Here is a 9738-nt window from a genome sequence, read left to right on the forward strand (position 1 = left end):
TACTCAATTTGTGCCATTATTTGATTCCATACTAAAATGCTGAAGTTTTTTTTTTTAATATATATATTCTTGTGTAATTTTCCCCTAGATTTAAATAATTTCTCCTCTTGTTGAATATTCAGTGTTTTGAGTAGAAGGTTTTTGTTTACTTTATAAGATGTTTACTTTTTTAAGATGTAAAGAGCACATGCTGGATGTGCAGAGTACCACATTTTTGTGCTAGTGTGCATACTAGAGCCAAAATGCCTAGAGAAGATGTGCCCTTGTGATTTTGGAATAGGAAAAACCTGCAAAGGTAGTACTTTGGTTCTGGTACTGGACATTTTTTATTATTTTGACTGTATTTATTTTGATTTTTCAAGGCGTTTGTTAATCTTGTGGACAATACTCTGTAGTATTGTTCACAAGATTACAAACGCAACAAAAAAAGGTACTCAAACAGGACTTGTACCCTTAAAAGCTGAGCGAATTCACCGCAGAGAGATTTAGGAAAGGTGCCGGTTTATGTTGCAGGATAATTTGCAGGATAATTTGCATGGGTCTGTATTTAAAGTCAAGGATTGACTCTTGCTGCTTTATATATGAGAACATTACTTGGATAACATTCCGAGTCCATTGACTGGTTTGAGAGGGGAAAGGGACCTCGTGTCCCTCTTGCTGGGTTCCGACAGCTGAAAGGGAAATGGTCGTTTCAGGACAGACGGCAGATCCACTGGTGGGCTCACTCACTCTCTAATTACCCCTCGTGACTTCACTCTGGGTTCCCTGATCCGAATACTCTCCGTCATTGACGGCCAATAACAGGGTAATTTGTTTACCTCCTCCTTTGGAAGCATGTGAACGTGACCCAGTCAGTTCTCTCACTGCTTAGTTGTTGATTGGCTCAAAAAGATTCATCCCATCTTAATCTTTCTGCCTGCCTTGCAGTGGTCAAAGTGATTTAATGATTTACCTTTTCTGCAGGGGTGTTGCAGGATAAGACTTTCCCAAAAGATATTGCTTAACTGGAAATTGGTTCTGGTTATGTTGAGGAAATCATTTATGCATGAACTGAAAACTAATTCTTGTAGTGGAAATACAATTATCTGGTGAATTTAACATCTAAACTAGTCTTTTAAGGTTGCAGATCAAGTCAGCACAGATTGCCACCCTTTGCAGCAACAACTGCAATCAAGCGTTTGAGTCTGAAATGAGTCTGAAGAATTTTGGCCCACTCATCTCTGCAGAATTGTTGTAATTCATCTCAATAGGATTTGTGTCAGGACTTTGACGAGGCGACTCCAAAGTCTTCATTTTATTTTTCTTCCGTCATTCTGAGGTGGACTTGGTGGTGTGTTTAGGATCATTGTCTTGCTGCGGAACCGAGTTGGTTTCAGCTTGAGTTCACAAACAGAGGGCTAGACATTGTTCTTCTGGATTTTTGGTGGTTCCATTTATCAAAGAAGCCATCCAGGTCCTAAACCAGCCAGAGACCATCACATTTGGTATGAAGTTCTTTTTTTTCCAACTGTGGCATTACTTTAATATCAGGTGTAATGGAACACACACCTTCCAAAAAGTATTTTGTCAAAGGTCTTTTGGGTCATCAAGATTTTTTCTGCCAAAATTAAGATCTGGATTTTTGGTGGTTCCATTTATCAAAAAAGCCTTCCAGGTCCTAAACCAGCCAGAGACCATCACACTACCACCACCATATTTTACTCTTGGTATGAAGTTCTTTTTTTTAACTGTGGCATTACTTTAATATCAGGTGTAATGGAACACACACCTTCCAAAAAGTATTTTGTCAAAGGTCTTGGGGGTCATCATAATGTTTTCTGCTCAAATTGAGATCTGGATTTTTGGTGGTTCCATTTATCAAAGAAGCCTTCCAGTTTCTAAACCAGCCAGAGACCATCACACTACCACCACCATATTTTACTATTGGAATGAAGTTCTTTTTCCTAACTGTGGCATTACTTTTATGCCAGGTGTAGTGGAACACACACCTTCCAAAAAGTATTTTGTCAAAGGTCTTTTGGGTCATCAAGATGTTTTCTGCCCAAATTGAGATCTGGATTTTTGGTGGTTCCATTTATCAAAGAAGCCTTCCAGTTTCTAAACCAGCCAGAGACCATCACACTACCACCACCATATTTTACTATTGGTATGAAGTTCTTTTTCTTAACTGTGGCATTACTTTTATGCTGGGTGTAATGGAACACACACCTTCCAAAAAGTATTTTGTCAAAGGTCTTTTGGGTCATCAAGATGTTTTCTGCCAAAATTAAGGTCTGGATTTTTGGTGGTTCCATTTATCAAAAAAGCCTTCCAGGTCCTAAACCAGCCAGAGACCATCACACTACCACCACCATATTTTACTCTTGGTATGAAGTTCTTTTTTTTAACTGTGGCATTACTTTAATATCAGGTGTAATGGAACACACACCTTCCAAAAAGTATTTTGTCAAAGGTCTTGGGGGTCATCAAGATGTTTTCTGCTCAAATTGAGATCTGGATTTTTGGTGGTTCCATTTATCAAAGAAGCCTTCCAGTTTCTAAACCAGCCAGAGACCATCACACTACCACCACCATATTTTACTCTCGGTACAAAGTTCTTTTTCTTAATAGTGGCATTACCTTTATGCCAGGTTTAATGGAACATACACCCTCCGAAAAGTATTTTGTCAAAGGTCTTTGGGGTCATCAAGATGTTTTCTGCCCAAATTGAGATAAGCCATGATGTTCCTATTGAGTGCAGTCAGATGCTGAACTTAAGATGTGGGGTGTACTGTACAATATGTCTATTCAAGTTTGCACTTGCTAAGCAGCTGTAAGACTATACTGATGTTTTGGTGATATGTGTCTTGCTAATTGTGGTGGGGGGAGGAGGGGAGAAATCAAGAGTCTTATCAGGAAGAGATCTCATTTGTAAACTTTATTCATACCCACGACTTCCCTGCACTGATGCGTGTGCTATGCTTCATGCGAGGGTTGTTAAATCACGGCGCCGCTGTCACTTTTATTGCTGTCCTGAATCTCCACGATGAGGCCGCATCATATGGGGCACTCACTACTGGTCCGCTCCCTCATGCAGCTACGGAGCTCCCCTGCTGAGTTTCATGCGTGTGGCTTTTTTGTTTGATGTTCTCATGCTACTGAATTATGGAAGGCTATACTAAACCAGATGACTTCTTAGAGTTTATATAATAACAGCTCTTTGTTGGATGATATTGCATGCTGTTTTGAAGAACATTTTGCCATATGGGGAAGTCATGCCTTTTGTCACACTCAGGCAACATATTACGACTAAAACTGCAGACGGTGGAGCAGCTTACTCTGCTGCTGTTGCTGCTGATTGCCACTTCAAGCTCCCGTACTCAGGCAGTATAATGCGGCTTGTCATGACACATAGCCATAAAAACAAATCCAGTCCATTAATCTCATATTTTTCATGTACATAAAAAGAGCTTAATGCATAGATGCACCATATGGACACAGGTATTATAACATGACATGCTATGCATGCACCATTATCCAGAGGCTCTTTCTATGTCCCTTTGTATTTGTACTACGGTCAAGGCAATATGCTTCCTACTTTGTGGATATGCTTTTTTTTCTTAAAACACCTTTGGGATGAACTTTTATAAGCCAGATTGTCTCTTGGGTGCAACGTCATGACCTCTCAAACGTTATGGTTGCAAAGGGGATGTAATTCTATGTTCTGCATAGTCGAGCTCAGAGGCTCAATCTTAAAATCCTGTTTTTAATGATTGATTTATTCAAATGTAATTGTTCACTTATCTTATTCTAACTATATTATATATCGGAGGGTGATTCCCCAAAGGAGATGACCTGGATGTCACAAGTATCTGTGAGCTGCCCTCATTTGGGAATGTTTCTGTCCAATAGGAAGATGAGCTTGTCATACACTGTCATTTTAAAATTGGACTCCATCTCTTCCCGTACAAAGTCAGGGCGACATTTACCACCGTGGATGTGACCGATTTGGCAAGTTTCATTTTCTTCTTGGGTCTTAAATTGTGGCGCCTTTTAGCTAATTCCTAATTTCTGTAACTCTACCAAGGGTAAACATGAATGCAAGAGGTATTGTTTTCAAGATTATGCAGAAACTACAGTAGTAGTAGTAGTAGTAGTAGTCGTAGTAAAGCATGTTTGCAATGCTGAGACAATGGCAGTATTCAATGCAAAGTGTTCTTTGGCAGTAGTCCATAATGTATGCTTATTGTCAAGTTGGTTGTTTCAGGTCCTTTGATCAGAAAAATCACATTCTCGATAGAAAGCTTTAGCTTTGTTGCATGGAAATCTTTAATGTGCACAATCAGTTTTGACACCAGTTGAACAGCGAGGGTCTGAAGAGATGTCTGGTCTGAAAGCAATACTTTTAATTCATAAATGGAACGGACGCGGTTACTGACCCGATTCCTTGGCAAAGCAAGTCAGTTTCTTTTTGAGTGATGGCGAAGCTGCACTGCTGTAAGATTTACTAATGATCTTGAAAGAAGAGATGACGCTGATGCACAGTGGGTTGCTCAAATGATTGGATACTCTGTGTGAAAGTGCTTCCACATGGGACTCCTTAAATATGGGCAACTTCAGATGTTCATGTTGAGTGATGAACAAAAGTCTCCTCACATTGCAATTTTAATAAGGATCTGAGAGATTTGAAGATGGATGTCCTTAAAACCATTGCCAATTATATTTCTCTGAAAGCATGCACTCCTGGATGCATGAGTGTTATGTAAATCATGTATGTTAATAAATACTTTACAGTAGTTTAGCAATTAGAACACAATGTAAAATGAGGTTGTGTTGGCTTGTACAGGTGGTACTCAGTTTATGGTGTTTTGCTAAGTTTCATTTTGCAAGTTAAGTACTTAGGGAAGAGGAAAGAGGTTCCATTAATGTTTAAAATGATCAAAATAAGGCAAAAATGCTGTAAGCATTACATGTTATGAACGTAATACATGATCAGCATGTATATAAAAGTTTTTTAGAAGACTTTATATGATTTATATGGCTTATATATGATGTCCATTACTAATATTCTCTTTTTGGAATGTGCAGAAAAAGGAGAGAAATATGTGTACATATTTCAACAAAATAAAATGTTTGGAAAATTTATTAAATTTATGGAAATTAGGTTGGGAGAAAAAGTTATATTATTATGGCAAAAAAATCACAAATATTTTAAGAAAGTCATAATATTACAAAACAAGGTTTATTTAAGAAGAAAGTTTAAATAGCTGGGGGAAAAAACTGCAAAATATCACAAAACTGAGATGCAGTTATCTTTATTTATTAACATACACTTGCTGAGCAATACCGACTGGCATCTGTTACATATTTACAATACTTCATTGCACATACAGATGATTAACATTGTTCATACATCTGGCAAAAAACCCCCAAACCAAATAATTTTCCCAGAAATTGTGTAAATGTTGACAGTGATTAATGCTAATAAATCATATCATAGCAATCACCAGATGTTACACAAATATGCCACTACTACATTAGTTGGTGCATCGTTAGTGATACGGTCTTTGGGCAATTGCTTTTGCTTCAGACAAAAAAAAAAAAAACGTTTTTGTCACATACACAGTGAAAACGACATGACAAAGTTAAATATAAGACAATGTAGCAAAAAAGAGTTCTAATGGAATGGGAAATGTCATTGCTATTAAAAGCCCTTATGACATTATGCATAATAATAATTAAAATGAACATTTTCTCTAATCCATGCTCTAAATGACATGTAAATGAGTATTACCTTGCAGAACAATAAACCATGCTCATATGGCACAATGGCTGATGAATGTGAGTGGCACCAGGAGATGACAGGTATGGTGGTGATGAGTGCTCACGCCACATCTCTCTCCTCTAGGGGCCGGCGAGTGCATTATTTACGACAATCCCTGTACAAACAGGACAAGGCTGTTTTCTCCAAACCTGCTGCATTTTACTTTTATGGGAAGTTGTGCAGCACACTGACAGCTTCAGACTGCTGATGCAGGCAATGCACGTTCCTATTTGTAGGTTTACAGCATCCTGCATGGCACGATAAATCAAAGTTTGAAAGTTAAGTGTTAACAAGAAACATTGAAGCAATATAAATTTGTATGAGACATACTTATTTATGTATGAGTTTATATACCCAAGCTCACCGGGAGGTGATCAGACTTTTACAACAAAGTATCAGAACGTTTTCTGCAGATGGATAGCTTTGTCCCATTGTGGTTCCAATTTTGCTCCCTCACTTATCACAGTTTTTCAAAAAGCTAATTAACAAATAATTGCGGTTTTGTGGTTGACTCCGACCCATTATAAGTCAAAAAATATGAAAGACAGGTTGTACTGTATGTACTATTTTTGTCACTAGGCGTCAGTAATAACCCAATGCATTGATGAGACATGACATTACATCACATTACCTTCACACTGCATGTACTCAGCCATGGTACGTCCAGAGAGTACGTCTGACATGACAGTGGAAAAAATTACTCCTCCCATGCCGTGTGGAAGTGGTATGTTCTTGACTTCTTACTTTGTCCTTCTTCCTCACTCCATTTGAAACAATTTCTAAGCTTAGAATAAGTGGAAAAAATTACTCCTCCCATGTCGTGTGGAAGTGGTATGTTCTTGACTTCTTACTTTGTCCTTCTTCCTCACTCCGTTTGAAACCATTTCTAAGCTTAGAATGAGTGGAAAAAATTACTCCTCCCATGTCGTGTGGAAGTGGTATGTTCTTGACTTCTTACTTTGTCCTTCTTCCTCACTCCGTTTGAAACCATTTCTAAGCTTAGAATGAGTGGAAAAAATTACTCCTCCCATGTTGTGTGGAAGTGGTATGTTCTTGACTTCTTACTTTGTCCTTCTTCCTCACTCCGTTTGAAACCATTTCTAAGCTTAGAATGAGTGGAAAAAATTACTCCTCCCATGTTGTGTGGAAGTGGTATGTTCTTGACTTCTTACTTTGTCCTTCTTCCTCACTCCGTTTGAAACCATTTCTAAGCTTAGAATGAGTGGAAAAAATTACTCCTCCCATGTCGTGTGGAAGTGGTATGTTCTTGACTTCTTACTTTGTCCTTCTTCCTCACTCCGTTTGAAACCATTTCTAAGCTTAGAATGAGTGGAAAAAATTACTCCTCCCATGTCGTGTGGAAGTGGTATGTTCTTGACTTCTTACTTTGTCCTTCTTCCTCACTCCGTTTGAAACCATTTCTAAGCTTAGAATGAGTGGAAAAAATGACTCCTCCCATGTCGTGTGGAAGTGGTATGTTCTTGACTTTTTACTTTGTCCTTCTTCCTCACTCCGTTTGAAACCATTTCTAAGCTTAGAATGAGTGGAAAAAATGACTCCTCCAATGTCGTGTGGAAGTGGTATGTTCTTGACTTCTTACTTTGTCCTTCTTCCTCACTCCGTTTGAAACCATTTCTAAGCTTAGAATGAGTGGAAAAAATGACTCCTCCCATGTCGTGTGGAAGTGGTATGTTCTTGACTTCTTACTTTGTCCTTCTTCCTCACTCCATTTGAAACAATTTCTAAGCTTAGAATGAGTGGAAAAAATTACTCCTCCCATGTGGTGTGGAAGTGTTTTTTTTTCTTGACTTCTTCCTTTGTCCTTCTTCCTCACTCTGTTTGAAACCATTTCTAAGCTTAGAATGAGTGGAAAAAATTACTCCTCCCATGTGGTGTGGAAGTGGTTTGTTCTTGACTTCTTCCTTTGTCCTTCTTCCTCACTCCGTTTGAAACCATTTCTAAGCTTAGAATAAATTGGGGGCTAACCAATTAGCTTGCTGTCATGCTATACCTAAAACCATGACCGTGTCTTAACGTCCCTGCAGTGATCCTGTAGCCTGCACATAAGCACATTATGTCTACAGGTCTCTAATAATGGTAAAAACATTTCGATAATCAAACAGGTTGATATTGATTTCTACTTTGCACAAATACACTTATCACAATCAGGTCTGGAACCAATTAACCATGACGAAGGGCGGATAAAGGTAAAAAGATAAAGGTGTTAATAATATATTGTGTCATTATATATACAAATATTTGTTATTGTTATTCTCTGAATGAGCAAACTATATTAACGTATTCAAAATGTGTTCAATAAGTGAGCCATATTAGGGCTTGTTTCTATGCATTTAGTTTGTTTGCTTCCTTTGTCACGGGCAAACAATGGCAATTGAAGAGAGACGTGGGTTGTGGAGCTGATTTTAATTTAATAATTAAAGCAGGCACTTTTACTGCAAATGTTGATCTGAAATCGGAGGAGAACATCAATGTCAAGGTTTGGACTGTGAGGAGCGAGCCAGCATTACTAAATTACGCAGGTTGATTTGCTATTTGTGGATGTAGAATAATCTGTTATGGAGAGTCCAAATGCTCTGGAATCCCTTTGGGATGGAGCATCAAGCCATACCCGTCAAAGCTATTTTCTGTATGTCAGCCACTCCTTCCATAAACTTGTGATTTCTTTCATAACTCATAAAGCCGTATGCACTTTTGAAAGGTTTTCACATTTCCATGCAGGTTGACACAGCTCTGTGCTCCATATTTCATCTGATACCACATCTGCTTCAAACTCAAATAAGGGGAACTCGCTCATTACTCCCCAAGTCTATCTTCACGACGTTAACCCGGGGAGGCACTATTTCCATCTAATTGGTGCTGATGTTGCTCCTGCTGCCATTTAGTATTTTAATATAGCCCTTCCTCCTGAAGGAGAGCAACACCATGCAAAGTTTCCCCCTCACGACAGGCGGCAAATTACTCCTTAGAAGTCAACACACACTCCTGTGCAGTGGCTTGCTGTTAAGGCAAAACAATTTGTCCAACATGAATAGGCTCCCTGGGGACTGTCTTTAAGTGTTAAATGACCTGGCTGAACCCAATACTAATCCACGGCTGGGAGATTTTTAGGCTTGGATGGCTCACACTTATACCCTCGGCGCAGCCATTTGAAGACTGTTTATGCAAATTCAAGGTGATCCGATTTTTCTCATGGCTTCGTTGACTGTCTCTCTCGGCTCCCCCCCCCGAGGGATTCCCACGGTCACTGCCAACAGCATGGGCCTACACGGGTGCACGTCAGTGGGAGTGAGTATGGGTGTCACATAATACACTTGGGCTATTTATATTATATAAATGAGGCACTTTTGTAGTAGTTCAAATTGGACGGGGATGTTTTGCTTGTAATTCCACAAAATGTGTTTGTGTCTTGGCATGAGCGTCGAGAGATAATGACAGGCTATCAAGACCAAGCGCCACTGTGACGATGCATAATGTTTCTGACGTGTGTTGATGCATTTAGATGCAAAATTAAGACCCCCAGGCTCAAAGAAAACATCAGTTTTGCACCACTGGTAATATTAAAACCTTTGGGGTGACTCCTCTTGGAATACTGTTGCTTGTCCATTAGGGGGCAGCAGTGTGCCGTTGTTATACCATTATTTCCCCCCTCTCTCTTTTTACATAAATAGGATTGTGGCCTGCCCTCCAGACATCTGCTTGGTTGTAAAGGGAACAGATAAATAAAAACAAAGCCCTATGAATGAAACGCCAATAATTTATGTGCCATGCAAATATATCTTTGGTTTCAGTACTATAATCCTTATTGGTACATTTATTGTGCATGTCATCATTTACGTTTAGGCTCATTCTGTTATGTCTCGGTAAAATAAAAACAAGAGGTCATTCAAGGGAAGTAGACAAGTTAAAGAAATGAC

Source organism: Doryrhamphus excisus, linkage group LG20, assembly GCF_037039965.1.
Source record: "Doryrhamphus excisus strain RoL-2023G ecotype Guam linkage group LG20, RoL_Dexc_Guam_v1.1, whole genome shotgun sequence".
Taxonomy (NCBI): Eukaryota; Metazoa; Chordata; class Actinopteri; order Syngnathiformes; family Syngnathidae; genus Doryrhamphus; species Doryrhamphus excisus.